This window comes from Gallus gallus, chromosome 1 (assembly GCF_016699485.2).
Source record: "Gallus gallus isolate bGalGal1 chromosome 1, bGalGal1.mat.broiler.GRCg7b, whole genome shotgun sequence".
In the NCBI taxonomy this organism is placed as follows: Eukaryota; Metazoa; Chordata; class Aves; order Galliformes; family Phasianidae; genus Gallus; species Gallus gallus.
The window spans coordinates 124632271-124657798 of NC_052532.1; the positions used below are offsets into that span (position 1 = coordinate 124632271).

Genomic DNA, 25528 nt, shown 5'->3' on the forward strand with positions numbered 1-25528 from the left:
CTATTTTCTTATTTTTGGAAGAAAATATTTAAAAAATATTCCTCTCCTTCCCCCTCTATTTTATGCAAAATAGATACTGAAATATTCAAGGACATGAGTTACGTGCAGGCCTATCTCCCTTTTTACTTTGTGTGCTGTTTTCAATTTTATTCTTAGTGCATTACCCACTCCAATCCTTACAGATTAGCCTGTGCATTCAATAGCACAACTTACGGTAAAAAGAACATACATTTAGGATACGCAGGTCATTTATTTGTAATCAAAAAAGCAGGGACCGCTTTTTTCACTGGTCTGAGATTGTTAGATTATAAAATCTTTTGTGTCTTTCTCTTCCAAATCAATTAGCCTTTTTAAACAGAAGCCAAAAAGAACCACGACCCGATGTTTAGTCTGAGACTGTGAGAGCTACAACTCTTCACTTCCTGGTTCATATTAGAGAGCAAACTTTATTATTAAAAAAGTAATAATTCGAGTAATTTCACAACGTTCTTTTTTTTTCCTAATTTTCTTTTATGTAGACTTCTGTATGATAAAACAGACACCATAAGGTCTGGGCTTTTTGTGCCGTGAACTCAATACAGCTTAAAGACTTGAGCAATGATACTTCATTTATGAAATGTATATTTAAATGTAACTCAAGTGTAAGACAGAAGTAATTTGATGCTAAAATGACCTTTCCTTTTCAATATGAAAGTGGGAAACAGTACTTCAGTGCACTTCTACCATCATGTAAAAATACAGTGTGATTTTTTTTCCTTGTCTCTTGTAATCTTTGGGAAATCTGTAGTTTACTTGTAGTTAGAATATCCTGGTTATGAATTTGATAGATAACTCTAATCTGAAATGTCCAATGTAGGTTTTTCAGGCTTGATAAAACCCAAGATTGTATCTGAGGTTCCCACATCAAATCCTTTGAGAAATTTAGATGTCAGATCATGCAAGAGATGCATTCAAACATGCAAGGCCATACAATGGAAACTTTCCTCTGATAAAATTTTTATTTCAGCTGATTTTTTTTTTCTGGGAGAAATTGATACATTTCCATTTCCAGTGAAGGAAGAAAAATTCTCCAGCTATCTCTAGTTGCTGTCAGCACCAACCCTGAGTGTCTGTTTACTCCCATTGTGTCAGGCAAAAACTGCATTATGCCCTACAACTATACTAGCTTTCAGTAGTTACTGTGTGTTGCAGGTGGGCTTCATGTTATACCAAAGTCATCCATGGGATAAGGCTTATTGCAGATATAGTAGAAGATGAATGTTCTACTGTAAAGGATCTCAGCACTGTGCATCCTGGGCAGCTGTTTCTAGAACAGACAAGATCCCCTCCACAACTGACAGGTGGCCATAGAAACTCTTGGCAGAGAAACCAGGTGGTGAATGACCGTGGGATCTGCATTTCTCATGTCCCTCAGCAGCCAGGCTGGCATGCTGTTTGGTAGAGCGATGGGTTTGGCATGTTCATTAACTACAGATACATAAAAATATTTCTGCTCTTTTCTGGTTTTCAAGTATCTCTTGTGATTTGCCTTTTAAGATTTTGTACCTGTAGTCCCAACCAGGAAAATGTTGTATATGTAAAAAATATGAAGGGAATAACGTGGCAAACTCAGCAACATGTTCGTTCACATTTTCAGTGTCCTCTGTTCTTTGCTGGATCTGTCAGTCTCTCCAGCAGGAAACATAGCTGTAACTCAGGAAGGGTTTCAATTATCTTCTTGTTTGCTGGAAATAAAAAGAAACCTCAAGCTGACATGTTTCTGAAGAAGAATCCCGAGGGATGCATACTTCATACCACAGAAACCAGAAAAATAAATAAATAAGAAGAGGAATTCCTAACGAGATCCAAAGCCTTTACTGGCCAAGCTGAAGTGGAAGAGAACATTAGTAGCTTTGTTATCTGTATGCTAGCATCTTCCTGCCAGCAATGTCTGAAAACTTTTGCATCAGACATGCTGGGACACCTTACTGTTATGCTAATGAGCTGGCCTGTCACATTTTCAGGGGCCTGAAAAGGGAAGAAGAAAAAAAAAGAAACAACAGAAACCACTACATTTAGAACCAGAGTTAGTGAATATACGTGCAACCTACTGCAGGAATCCATAGGCTTCAGAGAGCTGGGAAGGGTGGATGATAAACAGAGGTCACCATTACTACCTGAATAGTCTCTGCTGAGTTTCAACAGGGGAAGTGCATCTCACAGGCTGTTGTAGTTACATGAGTAGCTATAGAATAGAGGGCAGTATTTGTACTGGTGCTCTCCTTTTCCTTGCATGTTAGCACCACCATTTTCTGAAAGCAGAAACAGGAGTTCTGCCCTCTTGCAGCCTTCATGAAGGCATTGCCCAGGGTTAAACCTGAAAACATCTGTTATTTCCACACCCTGGTGGCAAATGCAGCACAATGTCTTCAGCAAAGCATCTATTTTATAAGTATTGAATCCTCTTTAAATAGATGAATATTGGAAGCAGTGCTCAGGATATTCCACATAAAGTGGAAGACAAACCACTGAACAATCTATTTCTCATGCACAGACTGCCCCTGTTGCTGTTATGCATATGCTGTGGGCAGCAAAAAGTTCCCTTTTCCTCCCTGATTTTTTTACTCGTAAACGGTTTTTTGGGGGGTTGGGTTTTTTCCAGCTGTACAGGAAACTGTAATGCATAGAGGGCTGGAGGTGTCACCTGCAGAGGTGAACCAAATGTCAGCAGTATCACTCCTTTTCTAAACAGCTCAGTAATCTGTCAACAAACAAATAGCCAGGGTCACCCCAGCTACTAGCGCTCTAGCCCAGACTTAGTGGTTGACTGATTGTTCCTGTTGTTGGTAGAACAAAAATATGTTGTAGTTATCTAAAGAGATAAGGGCGTGGAGCTCTTGTATATTGATATAAGAGCTTAACCCGATACACGTATCCCCACCCACCTTCATTTGCATTTCCTTCTATAGGCACAAATATCTTGAAGGGATCGGTTCCTAAGAGGTGGCCCTGATGTACATAGCTGGCTGTGCTATCTGTTGTTTAATTCTCTTGTTTATCTTCTGAAGCACTTAATGTTAATATCCCATAAATGCCAAACCTCACATCTAGGTATTTCTAGTATCATGCTGAGTTGTCCAGCTTGGTACTTCACGTGTGTTTGAGTCTCTGTTCCGCTGCTTTTTTTCCCTTTCTTGGTGGTTTGGAAACAGAAATAGAAACACAGGAAGCAGTACACGCTTTCTGAAAGAAAATGAGCAGTGCAGAAATCACTGTTCAGCCTTCAACTTGAGCTCTCAGACATGGAAGGAGTGTTGCTGTTTGAAATGAAGAGCAGTCCCAGCAGTCCCAGCTGATGACGTAGAACAGAACCACTTAGTTGCTGAAGTCATTTAGATGATTGGAGTTGCTCAGGAGAAAGCAGTGCATTGGGCCAGTTTTCAGAGCTGCTAACTGGAGGGACATACTAGGAAGAGACCTAGAGGGGAGAAGGAAATTTGGAATTCATTCTGAGGAGTACGGGAGATGATACAGACCACAGTGAAGTTTGGTGCATAATTTACTCCTGGGCTGGATCCAGACTGAAGTCTCTGGTTTTTGCATAATACTGTCACAAGACTACGTTTCCAAATGTAGCTGATTGATTTGGAGTCCTGCTGATTTTTAGTGTTCAGAAATCTGCCTTGAATTTTGTCGGTCAATCAAGTGTTCAAAGTTGGGTTGAATAGGGCCTTGAGCAACCTGATTTAGTGGAAGATATCACTGCCCAGGGGAGCTGAGTAGATCTTTATATCTCCATCTGCTGATCTTTAGAGTTAACTTCCACCCAAGCCATTCTATGATTCTATGTATGTATACAGTTTATCAAGTGAAGACGTAGAAGGTGGTCAGTATAACTGAAGATTGAAGGGAGATGTCATGCATGGAGTATACTTATCTGAACTGAAAGTTCATTTGAGCCAACTGTTAATATTGCAGAATTATGAAATATGATTGTTTTTATTAAATAAGTAACTCAATAAATGTAAATAGCTAAGGATTCGTCTCCGTGTCTGCTTTAAAATAACAAGCTTCCAGTGTCATTGTGCTGTGAAACATTGCCCTTGACTGTTGGTTTGCTGGGAATGCACATCATTTCTTTTCTTCTGAATGACATAAAATGGTAGTGTTTTATATATAAATGTACACTTTAGGTACTGATCTAGTGTGCTTCTGCTTAGCTCATGATGGATTATGAGATCATAGCATCTTTTGTTGCTGCCCTTCCTGTCTCAGCCTTTCTTTACTCATTGTCATTTTGTACTCTGTTAACTGAATGATATTTAATTTCTTCAACAGCAGAATAAATTATCTTATGCAAAATTAAATCAGTATTTAAAAGTTTTAATGTAAATACTGATGTTTCCTTTTGGGGTACGTTTCAAGTAATAAAGTTTCCTGTTAGATTTTTTAAACCAGTTTTGGTGCCAAAGCATGTGGAAAGCTTATATTTGGACATGGAAAGCTGAAATAAATAGGGCTCTTGAAGGGATTGGAAGTTTCCTTCACTTCTTGGCTTTGCTCACAGTAATTTTTAAGCATTTCACGTTATTCAGGCACCTTCAGACTATTAAAAAAGAAAAAAACACACACACCCCTTTAAAACTCTGCCATTTTCCCTAATCCAAGAGCTCCCAAAGTAAACATGTTTTTTCTTTTTTTCTTGGTAAGTGCTGCATTTCTTACAGTTTTAAACTCCCTTGGTGAAACAACAAGAAGAGAAAACTGAACTACCATCAGTTTTTGGAGACAGCTGGTAGTATTTGCAAATTTGTGAAAATATGTGCTGCAGCCTTTTCCATAAGGAATTGAACAATTTTGTCCACTTCTTCCTTCAATTACACCCTCTATGTTATGGGGAAAGAGTAATGAGAGGTGTTAAAGCAATAGAGGAAAAAGGGAAGAAGTAGAAGTAAATGTTGTTGCCTGAATGATGAAGCCCCAAGGACAGCGACTACATTTTTTTACCTGTAGATCAGCTTACAGGCAGAAGAGTTTTCTTAATGGTTAGATTGAATTAAACTTCTGTTCTGCATTTTTCATTTTTGAGCATTTATTTCTATCTCTGTGATTAACATGGATTATACTGTATGTTTTGTAATATTCTGTAGACTTTGCGCTTGAGAACTTTTTTTTTTTTTTACTCATTCAAGCAGTTCTAATTCCTTTTAAAATTAATCAAAGTGTGGGGCCGAATCACAATCACAGAGCTGTTGATTTTCCACTTTTTTAGAAAGAAGTACAGTGTAGTTCATGAGGGACACACTTGGAAAGAAAGGGAAAAGGGGAAGGAATGGAAAAGGGAAAAGGAAAGAGAAAATAAAGAGGAGAGAAGGGGAAGAAGAAGGAGGAAACAATAAAATAGATATTTAGGATTTATTTAGAATACTTTAATTGGAAGGAGCCTTCAAAGACCATCAAGTTCTACTTTTTGACCACCTCAGGGCTAAGTTAAAGCATAATATTGATGGCATTATCCAAGTCACCTGAATACTGGCAGGTGTGGAATGCCTCTTACAGCATTTGACTGCCCTCATGGTATATGAATGTTCCTAATAATATCCAGACTGAACCTCCTCTGACTCTGCTTTGTTCATTTCCCATGCATCATATCACCAGTTACTGGGGAGAAGAGTCCAGCTTTCCCCCTGTGCTTTCCCTCCTCAGGGAGCTACAGAGAAAAGCAAGGTCACCTCTCAGCCTCTTCTTCTCCAGACTGGATACCTCAAGTGTCCTCATCCTCTCCTCACAGGACATACCTTCCAGCCCTTTTACCAGCTATGGAAGGGAAAGGAAGGGGAAAGTTTTACTTCACTCTTAATTCATGATCCATCCATGGGTATGGAGGAGTTTGTTCTCTGCTGAATAACATCAGCATCCCTTAATGATTAGGATAAATGGATATCTTCTAGATTCTTCTAGAATCTGTTAAGATTTTTTTTCTTGTGTCAGGTGTCTGATTTACAGGAGACTCTGAAATAGGATAAGATGGCATCCTTGTGTATGGAGCTGATTATTCCTCTGTTACTTGCAACACAAGTATCAGAGAGCTGACTTGATAAGCGAACTTAAACTAAATATCCCTCCACAGCATATTATAACAAGTGTTAAATGCTGCCTGAGAGATCAGGGAATTTGGCAAAGGAGTGGTTTTCCCTTGCTTTGGAGCTGTGAAGATGCCATGTGGAAAGTCCACAAGGGCAGCAGCTGGGGCAACAGAGAGCAGAATGACAGTGAAATGGCTTGGCCTGATAAAGTCTCCATCCTATTCTTTCCTTTGGATCTCCTGAAGTTGTCATTTCAGTGCATTTAAAAACTACATCAGAGGAATGTTTGCAGAAAAATGTGACAAAATCCTGTGTGTACTTGGGAAGAAGGTTCCAGTTCTAGGAGGTTCAAATATTACTCAGTAGCAAGCCTAGCGTAAGTGATGGCAGTGGAAGACCGGGATAGATGTATGTCTCTTAGAGTGGATAGAAATTTGCCTGTGCTATCTCCCGTATCCAGTTCCTAAGCTAGATTCCTTTACATACCATTAAAATAGTATTTGGACTCCTGTGGAGGAGAAACTATCTGAATATTTCAAACCACTCTCTATTACATGAATTATGCTGTCTTTAGTGAAGCTATTTGCATAGTTGGATAATCTTAAACTGGATAAGTCTTCGTAGGACTGGACTTTACCTTCTATTCCAAGCTTCATCTTGTCAGGATATTTTTGTATGTAAAGTCCAAAAAAACAAAAAACAAACAACAACAGCAACAACAAAAAACTTGGGAGTATAGACTAAAAGAAGTTATTCAATCTGGCCTCTTACACATTTTACAGGTTTATCATCTGTACTATTTTGAGTATATTATCTAACCTCCCTTTAAGTATTTCCTCTTGTGATATCTCAGAGGTCTCCCTTGGCAGACTGCCTCATTGATGAATAAATCGTATTTGGAGCTTTGTCCTCACATCTTATCTAAGTTTGTTATGTTTAGAGTGAACATTTTCTGTGGTCTGCCATGAACAATTCTCTCCCTTTCATCCTGCTTCTCTCAGTAACACCTTAAGTCTTCCTTTTTGCTTGTTTGTATAAATTGTACGTTCTTCCCATTTTGTTTCTTATATTTTGTAGCTTTCCTAATGCTCATCTTTGATGCTTTCTCATCTTCACAGTGTGAAGGTCAAAAGATATCCTAAGCCTTAGCTGTCATATGAATGCATGAGCCATTACCTCCCTACTCCTATGTACAGTTCTCTTAATATGTGTTATATATATCATTAGTGTTTCTGATTCTTGTTTGTACAGACACAAAGTCTAAGATTGCATTATAACTAGTTGTTTTACGGATGTTTTGGAAGAACAATTCACTTTGTAAGTAGTGACTGGGACAGATGGCTTTCTATCAAAAACATTTATTGTCACAGTATATGCATTCCTGCCTATGTACCGTAGAATGATTTTCTCACCCTCTCGTTTGGGAACGAGAGCAGTCCTTCAGATTCTCCATGTGACAAGGACCTGTAAAGAAAAGCTTCTGCATTTTCCTTCTAACAGTTGGAACTTCAAGAATGTAAAACTTCCTCTCTTCCCTTAAATTTTGATGTCTTTTTGCATATGGTTGGATTCAAACTGTTTTTGCTTGGCGTGGACTACGTAAAACTAAGGATCAAACTAATTCATATATTCCACCAATAAATAATGTTGTTTCAATCAAAATAATTCACATACTATGCATTTTGATCAACATTTTCTTAGTCATATAACTTATTTTTGTATGCTTTTTGGCCAGCAGCCTATGGGCAGTCAAGAGAGTTGCACCACTGTCGGGCCATGCTTATCTGCAGTGTGAGTCACTATAGTGTTTCTCTTCTGGAAACTACAGAATAGCTTAGGCTGACTGTGCTCTGATTTTCAGGGCATCACTGCTTTTTGTAGTCAGGTAAAAATGAAATCACAGGGAAGAAACATGGTTGCCAAGCTGTGACTCTCTCAGAAGTGCTAGGGAAAGTGTGTCAACAAGCTGTTGTATGCTGCCTTCCAGACAAGCAAGAGAACAGGTGGTCCTGCACTGCCTCTCCCACCACCTGTTCTGAGTTATCTCTCTTTTCTCATTTAGGATTTTCCAATTTTTTTCCCCCATCTTTTGCAGAAATACTTGGGTTGCAATGTAAAAATCAACTAACAATGATTGTTTCAACTACAGCATCACCCTTCCCCTCCACACGGCTCAAAATCACTTTACTGACTTAACTAATCTGATAGTTGCATCAGTTAAAATGCTAAGGAACAGGAACATTTCTAATAGCCTCACCATTGGCACAACATGCTGAACATGGAAGGTGCTGCAATTAAAGACATCTTGAAAGGACTTTAAGTGAAAGCTTAAGGCACAGCTGATGAGCATTAGGCATCATAGTTGTTACAAACCCTGGTGTTGATGTTGACGTGAAGGCAGTTTCTGCAGCCTGAATTCCTATGGTACTACAAATGAAGTGTTTTCAAAATGTCCTTCTTTGTGTAGGCATTCTGAGTGTTCTTTCCCCAGACCCTAAGGAGTTTCCACGGTTCTTGAGAAGATCTTTAATTGTCTGATTTATTTTCCAAATGCCATTTTAATCCACTTCTAATCTTAGTTAATAACAACACTGCAAATATTTCATTAACTTTTCCAGATAAAGCATTTAAACTCTTTAGGACCAAATAGCTTTTTTGCTGGATCTTGCACTAATTGCTTCGGCTAATAGCACAACCTTGAGTTTTAAATGTATTTAATGGAAACATAAAACTCTTGTTTTGTGTAAGCATGATTCTGAAGTCTGAAGAACACGTGGTGCAAGGTTAAAGATAGCAACTTCTTGTACCACATAGCTTTTAATGATGAATTTTGAAACAGCGTCACAGAGGAAAGCTCAATTTGTTTCCCAAGAGTCAACATAATACCCTTAGACATTAGCCTTTAACATGTTTTGACATCTTTGTTCCTGTGTAAAGGTTAAGTAATATGGTCAAACTTTATAAGAAATGCTTTATTAGTGAAGTAACTTGCATTAAGGTTGTAAAATTGAACACCAGATCAGGAAATAGTAAAAAGTAAAGGTTGTATCATAAAGTTAACTGATCCGTACAGCTTGTGTTCCCCTGATAAGGGGGCTCAGCTGTGTACAGTACGTGAAATCTGCTTCTCAGTGCCTTAACCTTTTAGTTTCTTCTTTCTTGTGTATTTTCATTTATGGCCTGAATCTTGGATGAATATAGGTTCTGAGATTAATTTCATTTTGCGTTAGCTGGAAGAAAAGAATAGCATAAAATGGCAGACAAGCATATTAAAATCCCGTGCCTACTTTTAGCTAAGCATATAAATTACTGCTGTGTCTATAGCTCTTGGTTCCATGTTTTTAGTTTGCCTGCTATCAGGGAGTTGCATGGTTTGACCTGATGTGTCTTTGCGTTCCTGATCATAGTCAGGGAACGGGTGGCTGAGAGGCAGCTACAAACTTCAGCTGCTTTTCATACTCATGGTTGCCATATGGGTGCTTCTAGTGAATTTCCAGGTGAAGTCAAATTACTTCAGTGGACCACTGCTAAAGGTAATTTAACATATCAATTTGACTTTACCATGAGATGAGGTGTTTTCACAGGCCACTCTGAGGTATCTTCTGGAAAAAAAAAGTGCAGCAAAGGAAATCACTCACCAACCTCCAGGCAGACTGATGCTCAGTGAGCTTCCAGACCCCAGTCACCTGGGAAGATCCCACCTTTCCCCTTCTTTGTCTACCTTGGATTTTACTGCAGAGCATGACATGATAATGACACGGAATATCTCTTTGGCCAGTTTGGGCCAGTTGTCCTGACTATGTATGTCTTCTCTCCATTTCTTCACTGTTCCCAGCCTACTCACCAAAGGGACGAGGCAGCAGAAAGAGCTACTGTGCGCCAAGCACTGCTCAGCAGTAACCAAAACATTAGCACATTACCAACACCTTTTTAGACACAAATCCAAAATACAGAGCTATCCGGGCTGTACTATCACAGTTAACTCCATCCCAGACAAATCCATTATATTTCCCTGCTTTCTCAGAGAAAGCTCTACTCTAGATCAGAGCATTTTGTTTGCATCTTTTTAGATATAAGCTCAAAAGCCTGGGCACAAATTTTGTTAATGCATCTGTACAGAATACCACAGTATTTGCAGTCTGTGTGTATACAAGATTTTCACAGCAGTGCAGAAGTAACACTAGCAGAGTTGGAAAGTTGGTAATATATTTGGGCTTTTAGATCTTTAAGCTAGGAAATCTTCTGATATGGAGAGGTACAGTGTGCAACTGTACATCTCTGGGGTGATTTGTATGTTAAATTGAGGCTGTTAGAAATGAATCTACCTTATTTGTAAGGTGCTTACTGCTGCCACACTGCCACTCATGCTGCTTGATTTGAAGACTGGGTAATGAAGCTGAGAATAAACAATGAGCTATTGAAGGAATGATCTTGCTGCAGTCCACAAGAACAGAGCATGCATTGTGGGATGCTCAATGATGCACATCTCTAAGGGAAACTGAAGATATAAAGAGGCAGATACGAAGGTGAGGTATGAAATCTTGTCAATATTAAAGTGAAAGGAAGTGTTGCCATTGAATTGAAAGAATCAGAACTTCAAGAATGCATTAACAGCTTAATTCTGGAAACTGTGGGGCAGCAGTTTTGCCATGAAACTCGAGAGATCCCTGTTACTTTAAACTTATCTGGCTACATTTAGTCAGTTTACTGAGCTGCTCAAGTGTGCATGATTTCAGCCCACAATGAACTTCAGAAGGCTACCTTGTCATCGAGTAAGTATTCAGTAAAAGGAGACTGAATCTGCTGTGTTTCCCTTAGCTTTTAATAAGGAAAAAAGTCAAGGCAGATATTTAGACATACATGACAAGATTAGGGACCAACGTTGTTTGTTTAATAGGAAATATATTTCTGAGTGTACTGCACTTATCTATTCCATACAATCCAAATTCACCATGGGAATTTATACTGGATTTCCATTTCTAGTATAGCAATGTAAACAGCAGCAGGACTGTATATTTAAAAAATGGGCAGAAATACAAAGAGGAAAATCCGTCAGCCTTTTTATAAGAATGTATAAGAGAAATAAATAAAAATTGTTTCTTACAAACCATCTTTGGAGATGAAGAAAATATGGCCAGCGGGGCACAGAAGTGGAAGTCAAGAGGAACACAGCAAAACTCTGATCAGTTACCAGATCCTGTCTGGGACTGCTGCTCTACCGGACAAAGGTCGTTGGGCTAACAAATAGTTACTATCTAAAAGCAGGAACTAAACTAACCTCAGTAAACCGTTTATATGAATTGTGCACCGGAAACAAGCTAATGACACCCTGAATGAGAGCGGTTACTTAAATGCTGAGCTTTTGCCAAAGATAACGTGGAGCGCTGCAACAAAGAAAGTAACACATTGTCATAACCTGCAGTCATTTCTAATGAATCTTTTAAGAGTCTAACGTTAAAAATGATGTACTTTAGATGTCTGCTCAGAGCTTTTCTAGTATCCTCAGACTCTGAATGCAGACTTTGGAACTACTAGAGCTCTTTCTGAAGAACAGGAGGGATTGCTTAGAAGGTAATCAATGTTCTCTTAGGATCCGCTTTAGATAATGCATTTGTGATAGCAAAGTAGATGAAAGTAATACACCAAGATTACTCCCAGCTTCGGGAATTAACTGGATTGCTTCAGGATTGTATACATATACATATATATATTTTAAATAACACACACCAAAAAAAAAAACCTCACAAAAGTAAATAGGATCTATGAAGACTTACCATAATTAACTGCTTTTAATGCTTCAGCAGAGGCATGAAGTGAAAGTGTAGGGTTTTAGTTTTTTTTTAATTTACATTTGAGAAAAAAGTAATGCCTTCCTGCCAACCTCTCTTTTGAGTAAAGGGATTATATCTCACACAGGTAGCCTATGTAGGACTTAGGGAAACTTTTCATGCTTTTTGTCTGCTGGTATTATAGTTTGGGGATCAGTAGCTAAAGAATGAGGCATCGTGCCTGGCTGTGAGATCCCAAACTGATCCACAATATGATGATTGAGTCAGGTGAAGGGAGTTTTCAGGTGCAGAATGTTGCCTTAGTTGAGTAGGGTTCCTTAGTTGAATAGGGAAAATAAAGTAGTTACAGCTGCATTGAAGGAGCAGTAATAAAATCCTTGATTAAGAGAGCAGTTTTGGATAAACGAATGTGAAGTTTGTTGTGGGCTCTGAGTTAGGCAACAGAAAAAGATCTAACCTTAGAAGAGATATCAGTCGTACTTGAAGTAACATCTATTTTAACATTATCTATTTTGTCCTTTTAACCTTTCATTGTTTTTGCATTTTTGGGAATCTGGTGGATTTTAATTGCTTGGTTCATCTGAAAAACTGATACTCAGTCAGGAACTGGTCACAAGCTCTCTGATGTTAAGGGAATACAAGGCTGTATAGTCCACTGCACATACTTTGTCATAACTTGGCAGGGCTGACATATTCCTATACTGTGAAGCCACAAGTGAGTTATGTGTCCTGAAGGAGTCCCATGAAGACCATTACACCATGCCCCTGGCCACGTATTCTTGGTTCCCTTTGTACTGTATAGGGAGACTATTTTAGATATATTTATTGAGTCTTACAGCTTTTATTGGTATTGTTTTTCATTTTTCTCCACTTATAAGCCGAGCTCCTGCAGTATCAAGAGGTTGAATGTTTATGCCTCAGGGGAGAGGAAAATTATAATGAAAGAAGTATTGAAACCGTTAGGAGTGGTCATTAGGAACAGCTTTTCTGCACAGTGTATTATTTGATGATCTCTAAGACATATATTACATGGGGATAAGAAAAGTTCTAGTCCACTGGGTAATGATGATATCCAGCATTTGGATGGTTCTCCCTAGCCTTCCAGAGGTCATCAGGAAGCAGATTTTGTCTCTTTTCTGTCTGACGTTATAAGTGATACATCCAAAGGAACAAATGAAAGAAGAAGAAAAAAAAAGATATGCTTTAGAGTTCAGTGTACTGTTTGTAAACATCAGCCTTTCATCATTTGATCAAACCTTTTAACTCTTATTTCTTGTTTTGGTTTCATTCACCCTTTGTTTTATTTGTTCCTTTTTGTCTTCGTGTCTTTTGCTCTCTGTCCTTCTCTGCATATGTTAGTGTTGCGGCTTGTAGAAGGAGGGCCATAATGAATAGGGGAATCTTGAGGGAGTAGTATAAAGGGGAACAAGCGGCATGATTTTCCTTATGATTAATTAATTGCTTCTTGAAGACATTTGAGTTGTGTTTGCAGAAGGGGTTTAGTGAGTAGTGGGTTGGCAAGGAGAGTCAAGTATACCACTGCTCTGCAGAGCGCAGTGTGTGCTTGTTCTGGGTATGCACCCTATCCCTATATCTCTGTGTGGATGGGTGTGTCTGTTAATGTATCACAATCACACCTCTCTGACAAAGACAGATCTATCACCAGAAGCTTAGCTATTACATTGTATAGAAAAGGAAGTAGAAAACAGGTAAACAACCTTGTCTTGTACTGCTTTTTTTTTTTTCCCCCATTGACAGCAGTGTTGCAACCCTTTTTCACGTAACACTTGATATATGGCAGCCTATCCACGTAGAAAACTGATAGAACTGGAATTATTTTAACACTATCAGAACGTGCATGCCTGTTACCTCTGTGAACTTGTGTGCTTTTCTTGTAGTAAAATGTATAAGTGGGTATAAAATGTATGAGGCGGGTGTCCTGTAAAAATATCAAGTGTTTAATGTAATAGTGACATAGCACTCAACATTGCTATAGCTGTAAGAAATGGAATAGCTTCATAGGTGCTAAACCGCCGCAAGGAATCCATTCTCCCCTCTGAAGGCACTGAAGTGCTACGCAAGCAAACTTCAGGCAGGCAGCCCCGTTTGGTATTTGTGGAGTTAACCAAGTTAAGCTCTCTCCCGGCTAGCCTCTGCCACCAGGAATGCAATTAGCGTTCACCTATATAAGGAAACCTGCCAGGCGGCGGGGCTGGGGTGAGGTTTGCGCCCAGCGAGCGGCACTGCGCGGGCTGGACAGGGCTCGGCAGCAGCGGCAGCACCACCAGCAGCAATAGTAGCGGCAGTACCAGCGGCAGCAGGGCAGCTCAGCTCAGCCCAGCGTAAGGAAGGACTATCCCGTTTTCTTCAACTTCGGGACGAGGAGGAAAAGAGCCGGGGAGCCAAAATGGAGAGGCAGGTATGTCGGTACGGAGCCCTGCGGCGGGAGGGTGGTAGAGAGGCTCGGGGGGCTGCCTGCGAGACTTGTTCCCACAGCTGCTGCTCCCTCCCGAAAGGGCTTGTTGGGTTTTTCAGAGGCTGCGGAGCAAAAGCACACTTCTTGTTTGCAGCAACATCTGTGTGCACAGTTACTTTCGCTTATCTGACGTTCCGTGTGCTTCTAATTTCACGTACACCTTCTTTTTACTGGGGAGATCATCAAACTTTCTTATCTCTGATGGAAAGCAGACGTGAGACTGGAAATGAGGCTGAGATGCTTTGCTTAACATTATAGACCCCTGCAAATGCAGAATTTTATGATCCTGTCATGTCTGGAGAATGGTCCTTCACTCCGTAGTGTGAAACGTGCCCTTTGTGAAAGGTGTGCTCCTTCAGCCCTTCTGGGATCTCAGTGTTCTTTATTGTGATGTGTGTGAATGCAGCCCAAACAGCATAGCTGGGATGCATTTGCTGGAATACAGGGAGTTCCTGGAGTAATAAAGCTTTTTCAGTGAGTTAAAAAAGAAACTGCAGGTACTGTTCTAAGAAATGTAAGCGAAACTTGTTCTTCCACAGTAGAGATTACCCCAGTTCACAACAAGGATGCGTTGCCTGGGAAATATTTGCACATTCTGATAACCTTTACAAGAGGTTCTGTGTAAAATCCTGACCGAGAGAGAAAGGGAGGAAAAGTTTGTTCTGAGTATATTTTGGTGGAGACATAATAAAAAGTCAAGTTGAAAACTTATCTCAAGCAGTTTTCTAGTTGGAAGAGTGCTGCTGTGCAGTCCTTCGGGACAGTTAGTGTTAGCATCAGCACGTGAACTGCGGCAGCTCGCTCAAGTTTTGTGCAGTTATGGCATAGAAGGTAGGAATGAAAGAATACTTTGAGTTGTTTCTCTGAGAAGTGCCTTCTAAGGAAAAAAAAAAAAAACACAGAGCTATTCAGCAACAGGTGGAGTTTATTTTCAGAATGGTTTTCTGATCTTAGCAACTGGTAGACATCACACTACTTTTCACTAATTTTCGTTGTTAATCATACTGAAGTGGGTGCATGCATGATAATGCAGTAGTTATGGGAGTTACAGCTATGTCTCTCCTGGGGGCCAAAGTATGAAAGTAAAGTACAGTTTTACAGCTAAGGGCTTAAAAGCTTAGAGTGAAGATTATTGTAATTCAAAAACTCTCTTCTTTATACAATTTTAAAATTTTTATGAATGAATGTCTACTTGGAGTTTGTAATGCGACATTACTAGGGAGGCACCAGGATTATAGTTCACTTGTCTTGATACATATTCTCATTCACTTATATGTATGAGCATTCTAAATTCCTGACTGTGAATGCTTATTGAGGTACCAATGGGAATGACACATGGCAGTAGTTTCAGCAGAGCATTTTATAGGAGCTTATATAAGAAGTTAAACACTAGACAGTGCTTCAGAACTACCACTAGTGAGTTCATTGTCATGAAACATCTTTGGTCTTGGTGGAAGGCAGTACAGCAAATACAGGACTGGTGGACCAGAACCATACAATTCCTTTGTATCACTTCTCATCCTTGTGATTTTCAGTTCATATCATACAATCATAGAATCATTTGAGTTAAAAGAGATCCTTAAAGGCCACCTAGTGCAACTCCCTGCAATGAACAGGGACACCTACAGCTAGATCAGGTTACTCAGAGCCCAGTCCAATCTGACCTTGAGTGTATCCATGGATGTGGCATCCACCATATCTCTGGGCAATATAACCTTTATTAATGTGAATTGAGTGGGAGCACAGAGGATAGATTTTAGCAGGGTTGTTAATAATTAAAGTATGAATTTAAAGGGCAGGATAAGACACTGGATAAACTTACTCTTAAATCTCCTTTCCCCTAGTCTATCTAGTAAATTACATTGCCCCCATTCGTTTGGCATCTAGCTGTGCTACAGTCATTCACGGTCTTCTGGCTTCCCAGTATGAAGTGAGATAGAAGACTGATTCAAAGCCTGCACAGAATCTTGTGGGCTGGCATGAACTTACTCTAGCCCAAGATCTGAGGTCTGGAGCTCAAACCTTATGAGGAGCAGCTAAGAGAGCTGGGATTGTTCAGTCTGGAGAAGAGGAGGCTCAGGGGAGACTTTATTGCTTTCTATAACTACCTGAAGGGAGGCTGTAGTGAACTGGGGGACAGCCACTTCTCTTGTGTAACTAGCGATAGGACTAGAGGGAATGGCCTCAAGTTGTGCTGGGGGAGATTCAGGCTGGATGTTAGGAAATGCTACTTTCCCAAAAGAGTGGTCAGGCACTGGAATGGGCTGCCCAGGGAGGTGGTGGAGTCACCAACCCTGGAGGTGTTCAAGGAACATTTAGATGTTGAGATGAGGGACATGGCTTAGTGAGGATTATTGGTGATAAGTGGATGGTTGGCCTGGGTGATCTTGTAGGTCTTTTCCAACCTTTGTGATTCTGTGATCTGAGCAGCCATCTGTGTGTGTGGCCATCCTGGGGCTGGTCCCAAATGCAGGCTCTTCCAGAGAGGGGGAACTGTGGGGGGCACTGTGAACACTCATGCATTTCACCACAAACTTTCTTGTACCCTCCTCTGCCACCCAAAGCACGTGTAATGGGGCAGCTGCAAAGCTTGCACTATCACACCAGGACCTACCAAGAAGTAGCATCTGCACTGCTATTTTTTTTTTTTTTAATTTGGTGCTGCAAGTGTGGTATTGCATGAGTTTTCATTGCCTTGGATACACAAAAAGCAAGTCCTTCTCTGACCAGGATATATGTCTGGGAGATACATCCCAGAAAAAAATTTAACCTTGTTTACAGTAAGAAGAGAATTGCACAGTAGATGAAGCAACTTAAATTGAAGGATAGATCTTGTGTATTCTCTGAAATCACAACAAAATCCAGTAGATATGGCTGGGTTTTACAGTGCCCTCTCCTTCCTGAGCTCTGGCAAACGATCCTCCTGCCCTAGACATTTGTCTCTTTTCCATGTTAATAGGTGACGTGTTTCATTCACTAATTAAGAAAAAGGGCTAGCATTCATTATGATCCCATTTAAAGATTAATTTTTCATTCAATTAAGGGTTCTTTGATATCAGTTCTAGTAGTTCACAGTGCAGCGATGGTGTTATATTGGACTGCGTAGTTTGGAAACGAAAACTCTGAACCTAGGCAAAGGTGCAGCAAGTTTGTGCATAAGCCTGTAGTACCGTCTTTAGTTGTGTAACTGAGACGAGACTGAAGCGAAACAGAAATATTTGAATGTGACAAGCTGGAGTTTAATGCATGACTGAACTGGAATTTTTGTTTGTGTGCCTGAGGTAAGAAGCACGGAATTATTTATGGGTATGACAACCTTTGATTACTTGGACCAAGTCCATTTTTTTTGTCTCTGTTATATTACTGATGGGTTAAACTCATGAGAAGTTTCACCCATTTGTCGCTTTCAAAAGAGTGAGTGCTTGACATGTTTAGCATATATTATTGCTTTTCTTTGGTTTAGAAGTGAAGATTGTAAATTGTCTTAAACCTTTTTACGTTTCATAACCTGGTCATCCTGCGAATAGAAAAATGGTTTATGTGATTTCTAGACTTAAACAGAACAATCACTGCAGGTATTTATTTTCTTTTTCTGACTCGTGTGCAATTTGAAGCTGAGTGACCCTACACATTGGCAAGAGGAAGCTAGGCACATCACGCTTTTTTTCTGATACTTCTTATCATTTTTCCAATAAAAAGAAACACTGGTTTTCAAAGGTGTAACTGGAGAGCTAGAAATAACAAATGACCATGCTGTATTAGTTGCATGCTCTCTTTAGGGTTTTGTTAAAGGCTTTACCACCCCATTATGCTATTATTCTGTAGTGTAAGCATTTTATATGGCATGTGTGATTTCATTGCCCTAAAGTGACCTTGGGAAATTCCTTATTTCCCCTGAAACACATGTCTAAGTGAAAATTGCCCTGTGCAAGTTTAGGAGCTCTATGAAAAGAATCTGGGAATGATGCGAGGAGGAGATGGAAGTCCAGAGTGAGGTGCAAGCTACACTTCTGTAGCATTATTTTGCATGCACTTAAATCTTTGCTTTGAAGACCAATGATAAGGCAGCATAGGCACCTGATGTGTCTGCCTAATTTTTCTATCTAGAGATCCCAAGATCCAGAAGAGGTGCGTGTTGTGTGAGATTTACTTGTCTCCCTCTTGTTCCAACTATGAGTAGATGTATCTGGAGTTTAAAGTTAAAAACATAATTCCAAATCTGAGCTGCATTATCTAGACCAGCTGCTGTCCTCATTCTCCAGCGCATGGCATGTCTACCTTGAGCCACTGAGTTAGAGGGCAAAGTACGATGACCACAGTCTGCAACCACAACCTAAAATTGAGATGTCGTGTTCCCAGTTAGAAGCCTCATGCCTAGCCTAGTACTGCAGCTTCTGTGCGCATGAGTGCCTGGGAGCCATGTGAATGCTTTTAGCCTGGGAGGCTAAAAGCTGGGCAGTGTAAAGCTGCGCTTTGTCAGATCAGAGGATGTTGAGCTAGACCCTGGATTGAAAAATGAAGTCTGCAACATCTGTGTATTTATTCACTAATGTGTAACTGAATTGTTTAGGAAACAAAAAATGGAAGTATTTTAATTAAAAAGGGTTGAGAAACATAAAGCATGACAAATCTGTGATAAAGATGTGGAACTGCAGTTTTCTCATACTTCTTGTATGTTTATTCAGTCTGAAAAGTTGAGAAAACTACTGGGCTGAGGATTAAACTGCCCAGATTCTCTGGTCTTGTGTTATCTCAAAAACAGTCTGCAGGCTTATGCGTTGAATTCATCTGTTTCTGTGTTAATTCCAAGTAATACTTCAGAACTACTTATCAAAAGTAGAGTTTTGGAATACACACTACTTGGAGACTCATACAGGAAGGCACTGAAAATATGCAACTTGTTTTAGAATCTGAGTTTACCACCTTCTTAGAAAATATTTCCTTGCTGTTTTGTGTTTTTCTTTTTCTTTCATCAAAAATATTGGCATGGAATCTCATTTTTGATGATGTAGCAGATAGCTGAGGGAGTACAGAGATGCTTCTTGGCGTATCTTGTGCAGTTCCATTTTATTATTTGCCTAAGTGTATTATATGCTCAGCAAGATATTCGTAAACATACTTGAAGTTGAATATCTATACATAAACAGATGCATGTTTCCCAACGTCTTTGTCTAGAGTTTTAACACATACTCAGATTCATGTGTTCCTAAATTCTCTGCTCAGTTTGTTAGTACAAAAAAAGCTATTATTCTCATATGATACCGTGCCCATAGGGTGGAACAGGAAGTATTTGCTTTTCCCTATGTCAGTTAATGCTTGTAGCATTTTCCTTGAACAATTCTGCATTTTTTTTTTTACAGGTTTTTGTAAAACTCCTTCGAGCAGTGGATGTTCAATTTCATATTTTTTCCTGTGGTGCTTTCACTCAATGGCAGTTCTGCCATTGGTCCTCTGGATATCAGATTTAGGAAAGGGCCGTTGCTTTTGTTAGATGTCTTTCTATGAAGTTGTTCATAACTTCAGCTCCATTTAGGATTTAGTGAAGTTTACATTCAATGGCATGAGTGAAATGACATTTTTGACACCTTGTGCATAACTCCAGCCATTCCAACAGGCTGAGAACAGCACTGTTTGTAATGAATGGGATTACAGAGCTGATAGAGTGTCAGTCTGTAAGTGTCACAACTTGTCCTCTGTGCTCTTCCAGCAATGCATGGGCTCCTGCTGCTGCATTTCTAACATTTCTGCTTTGTAGCTGCCCAGCCTGGAAAATTCCATATGAAACCTCAGGGCTCCTGAAGTAGACTTTTTTGGGGCACATTTAATTCCTCTATGTATGAAACAACAGTAGTGTTCCCGCTATGTTAATGCTGTAAAACAAGCAATGGCTTTACTACATGGTTCATATCTTTGTTGTCTCATTCACAAGAAATTCCACACCGTTTTAGCTGAGGAGTTTAGGTATTAGCAGTTAATTACAAATTCTTACCTTAAGTATGGCAGCATGCCACAAAATGGTTTGGGATATCCTATTGGTTGTTGTTTCAAAGTTATGCAGCTGTGCTTAACACTCCAGTGGGCAATTCTGGATACGTCGCGTTTTGCCTTTGATACATTGCCATACCACTGCCATTAGCACAGTGCTTAGACTGCAAACATCTGTTTGCTTTTATTACACATGTGTTGCTTAAGATGTTCTGTTTTACATGATGTAAATCACTGGACTCAACTGGCATTGTATGGTTTGTTTACCAAATAAAACTTAAACTGTGTCAGTAAAATGTATGTCATATGGGATGACATATATGACATATGCAGAAGAGAAAAAAGACAGTTTGTGGCTGCAGTCATCAATACTTCCAACAGTTCCAACAATTCACCAATAAGGTTTTTAAATTGTATGAAAGGAGTTGTGTAAATGTCTCTACAGAAGTAAAGATGGCAGTAAAATGGGTACACGTGCACACGCCAGACGACAGTGATAGGCATAGAGATATGCACTTAGCATTATAAAATAGAATCAGATGAAATCTGCATATCCTTCATTCCAGAATTTCACCATACTTGTGGCACAAAATAGAACAAACACTTATTAACAGGCACTTGGCTTTTCTTATATCACTATACATAGATGACAGTGGCCTTTCAAATGGTGAAGTTACCTGGACTTCAAAGTTTAGCTGTTGATCTCATCAACTCCTCAGCAGTGCTATGTTAGTACACTAGTGTTTCAGACATGTTTTGCTTCTAATGTGCACCATTGCACGCTGCTAGAATGCACAACAGGGCTGACTTGGTTTAGATTAATGAAAATGAACTTGGTGAAATGACTTACAGTTGTTAGCTCGCACTTTAATTTTAAAGGTTAACCCAATGCGCCTTGAAGGTTTTGTCCTTATGTTTCTGTATCCGTAAGAGTTGAATTTGAATGTTTTGTCTATGTCACATGAGAACTAAAGAAACAAATCATGAGGAGAAAATGGAAGATTACAGCTGAGTAGAACCATCAGCTAAATAGTCCTTTTTTTTTCATCACAGGCACTTTAAAGTTTTGCTGTGTGCAGAATTGCTGTATATTCAAAAATGAAATGAAAAGGTGTTTTTCAACTGAGAATTGGTTTAGGAATCTGGAAAGTTTTATTTATGGAGTGGGTATCATCTGCAAAGTTTCTAGTACATCATCAAGGCTTATCGAGCTAGAACGGAATTCAAAAGAAGTCTGAGCAGCTGGCAAGCTGTTCAGAAATCAAAAGAATCAAAAGGAGCACAACTCAATATAGTTGGGGATGAAAATATAATTCGATGATAGAAAGTAGGGAATCATTCAGACAGAAAGAGTATCTGCAAATTAGAAAATGAATGTGAGTCACTGATGTGACAAAATATTGAAATGTGAGTATGTCATTCTGGCACTCATTACTGATGATATTGTATACAAGAGGATGACAGTTAATTATTTTGTCCTGTTCTGCTGTGATAAGCCCCTGGCCTGAATTTTTCTGAGTTTTATACATGATAAAGAAGTATATAGACTGGAGATAATCAGTTGGAAAGCAAGTGAAAAAATGTAACAAGAAAACTTGATAAAAATTGCAGGAGTTGAGTATGTTTTAGGTAAAACTAGAAATCACAGAGTGTCCTGTGAAAGGATAGAATTAATAGTCTATCCAGCTGCCTTTCCCTGCTAAACCAGAAGATCCTGCTTGCCCATTGCTGTCTTCATGTGAGAGCAAAGGGTGAAGCTGGAAGCGTGTGCTTGGAAGCCAGCTGAAGCTGGAGGGACTACTACAAGTGAGCAACTCAAAGTGCTATTTGCAGAAACTGAGCTTGGCAAATCTCCATCTAGAAAAGAGAATAAACTGTATTCTAACACACAAGAGTGGTTGATTGTTCTGCATCTCCACCGAGGATTGAAAAAAATGCCATTTGCAACCCTGGTGGTTTTGGTTAGATTTGAGGAATGGGTTACCTAAAGAAGGTGTCACATCTGTCTTTGGAGGTTTTTCACTGGCTGAGGAAATACATACCAGCTTTGATCTGTGATCCTCCTGAGAGAAAGGAAGTGACTTCATGTAGATTTCTTGAGACAAACCTTTCTACCTCATGACCCTGATTTCTGTTCTCTAACCGTGTGGTGTTATGTCAATGGAGCAAGACTCTCGGATGCCTCAGAGGTGACCCTTATCTCAGGCATGAACTGGCTCAGCCCTAGACTGGTATTGTATCTACAGTAGAATGCCACCATGTTTTCTTCACCCTTTCTAATGCTATAGACTCATTGCTTAAGAATTTGGGAACTTCAAATAGTTTCTTTGCTTTTAGCTTACACCCAGTTATTAATCTGAGGTGTCATAACCAAGACACCTATTTAACATTAAGCATTAAGTAACAGTAAATGCAGAGATGATGTGAGTGAATGAAAAGCCTAATAGAATCATACCAAAAAAAAAAAAAAGTAGGAATAGTTGCACATGTGAAACCATTGCCTTTTAGTCTACAAAATACATACCTTTTCCTCTTATTACTACACTGTATAATCTATACAATAAAAAACAGAACACAACAGTTTCTGTAGATGTAAAATAAGCAAGAATACAACTACTGCAAATAAATGTGGGGAAGTTAAAACATGCAGTTTTTTTAAAAACCACCACCACCAAGAAAATAAACGATCTTGTGTTAGTGCAGGTGAGGAGACTGTTCACTCAAGCACTGTATCTAAGTAGAAATAGTTCTGAGAGTTACAGGGCAAGGTTCTCTTTGGACAGTACAGTGGAGTGTTTGGTTTGTTGTGTAAAATGTGTTATTGATGTGCTGCAGGCAAAAAAAAAAAAAAGTATATTTCCCATGGTTATGTAGCAGTTCTCAGTCATTGATTACTGTCGATCGATGCTGTACACTGTAGTGCAATATCCATTAACCTCACAATGAAGATACGAGGCATAACATTTGATCAGTCAGGTCCCAGATTAAAGTCGATGATCCAAGAGAAGGAGAATGTAAAAATAGAAGGAGATAAACGCGTAAATGGAAGTGAGATTGATTTCTTCTGCTTGGTACTTCCCATAACCTCATTCTCATGAGTCAGCGTTTCTGAGGTCGGTTGTTTCATGAAATTGGTTAAACTGAATTCCTAAATGGTGATTGTATCTGGAACACAAAATGACAAGTGTTTAGCTTCCTAAAATTTGTTCATATATATTGTCAATTGTAAAAGATGGGTTTATAAAAGAGTTATTATAAACGTCTCCTTTTTTTTTTTCATTATTAGCTGTAAACTTCTTTAACTTCACAAGCATCCACTTGAAGCTGTCCATCTCTTCTCTTGTCTGTGAATAGATTAGTTGACTCTAATGGGAAGGGTGCAAAGGGTTTGTAGTGGGAATTCATGCTAGCAAAAGAAACTGCTTTTTACCTCAGAGTTCAGTCTTCTGTGTGCTCATGAAAAACATACGTAGCAGGCAGAGGCTGAAGAAGCTCCCTCTCCTTCTTACTTCAGCCAGGGGCTGGTCGTCAAAACCATTTTTCAGACTGGCATTTAGCCCAAATGGTGAGACCGTTGCCATGAATTTCACACCATGTGAATCATGACTAGGGCCTCCATCTTGCAAGAGGGATCCCACAGCACATTCTGCTCATTGCTGTAGGAAAATTACTGTCTTCTTTCACAGCGATCTCCAACTGAATCCATTTCTTATTCTGAGCACTGGGGAAGGGAATGTTGTGTCAGGCAACCAACGTATAACTGTTTGAAAATACTCATTTGGTGATGGCAGTCATTACTAGGACTTTCAATTACTGTCTTTTAGGACTGGAGCGTAATACACTTTACATTTGTAGGCAACATCGCTATCTGACTTTCATTTCTGAGGTTTAGAGTTTTACATCTAAAAATATTTTGCAAAAATTAAATTGAACCAGACTACTAAAATATTCAGTAATTGCAGGCAACTGTATGGCCATATGTCTATTCAAGAACAGCTTTTAACATTTTGCCTGGAGAAAAATCCTCTTTAAAGTGCTTGGACAAGCTAAATCTAAAGTTAAAACTTGTTTGAAAGATGATGTTCTTCTAAGTAAGGTTCAGTAATTCTCCTGGATTACAACCTGTCAGTCATTTTTTGTGTTTTTATGTGTTAAAGATAGATGTCAAAGTAAAAATGTAATGAAACACAACAAAAAGCTTTTGTACAGTAATGTGAAGATATGACTTTAATATTCAAGAAAAAACAACCTATATCTTCCAGTGAGCTGGAACTCAGCATTTTGTCCATTGGAGTCATTAAAGGCAATATTGAGAAAGATATGTGTGTTATGAATTAGGTTTGGCAGTGTTTAACTTCTAAGTGCGTGATGTGGGATCTTACACTTTTGCTAATGTGTCTTTTCTAGTCAGTACCTCAGAATAAGACCTATAATACAGAGGAGGATGGGCTGCCAGAGGAAATGCCTCCCCTCCTCTGGAGCTCAGGGGACACTTTTTGTGCCCAAGAGTTGCTTCATTTGCCTGGGTTATTATTCCAGGTGCAGAGCAGAGCTTGTTTTTTAAGCACAGCTAGAGATGCTTTCAATTTGGTCTAGCTCCTCCAGGAAATGCAAGATGTGTGCTGAAGGCCTTTTCCTGGTTAGTGGGTTTTCCAGTGTATGCTGAGTATTTCTGAGAAGGGCAGTGCTTTGGCCAAGATGTGGCAATATCTGTGCTGATACAAACTTATTTCCTCCTGTAGCAGCTGTGCCACTGGGACAAAGACGGTGCAAGAATCTCAACGTTCTGGTCTTACAGAAGGAAGGAGGCAGCATGGTTTGTGGGCCTCACTAAGATCATTTTTGTATGTTTTATATTATACAGATGTTAATGAAAAAATCCTAAATCATTGAGTTAGGTTTTTTTTTTTCCTTCCACATGGATGTCATAAACACATGGGAGATGAAACAGAGGGAAAACCAAGACTAAATTAAAATAGGCTTTTCATAACCTTAAAGCTCTGTGTGAAGTTAGGCACCTCTGTAGGCTTCTGGCACTTGCTTTAATTTGGGCCTCCTAAATTATGAATAAAGGGAGACAGCAGCTAGGTACTGAGCACTAAACCAGATTTTCAGTTACCTGGGATTTAAAAAAACAACTGAGTTCTGAGTTCCTTATCTGTTTTGGTATGGCCAAACCCTCAGGAAGTGAATGTTATAATTTACAGCTGATT

General features: G+C 39.3%; 1 protein-coding gene and 1 long non-coding RNA gene across 3 annotated transcripts in view; one reads left to right on the forward strand and one right to left on the reverse strand.

Moving 5' to 3' along the window:
• Positions 1-233: 233 nt before the first annotated feature.
• LOC124417631 lies at positions 234-11246 on the reverse strand. Its single transcript, XR_006933002.1, has 3 exons — positions 11174-11246; positions 2925-3457; positions 234-1724 (listed from the first exon to the last, which is right to left on the reverse strand). It is a non-coding gene; the product is annotated as an uncharacterized LOC124417631 (long non-coding RNA).
• A 2822-nt stretch (positions 11247-14068) lies between these two features.
• The window catches only part of MID1 (midline 1), a 241684-nt gene continuing 230224 nt past the window's right edge, over positions 14069-25528 (forward strand). For both annotated transcript variants that reach the window (XM_025148536.3, NM_001397661.1), the window contains exon 1: positions 14069-14273. The gene's annotated coding sequence lies outside the window, so the exon portion shown is untranslated. The remainder of the gene's footprint in view (positions 14274-25528) is intronic.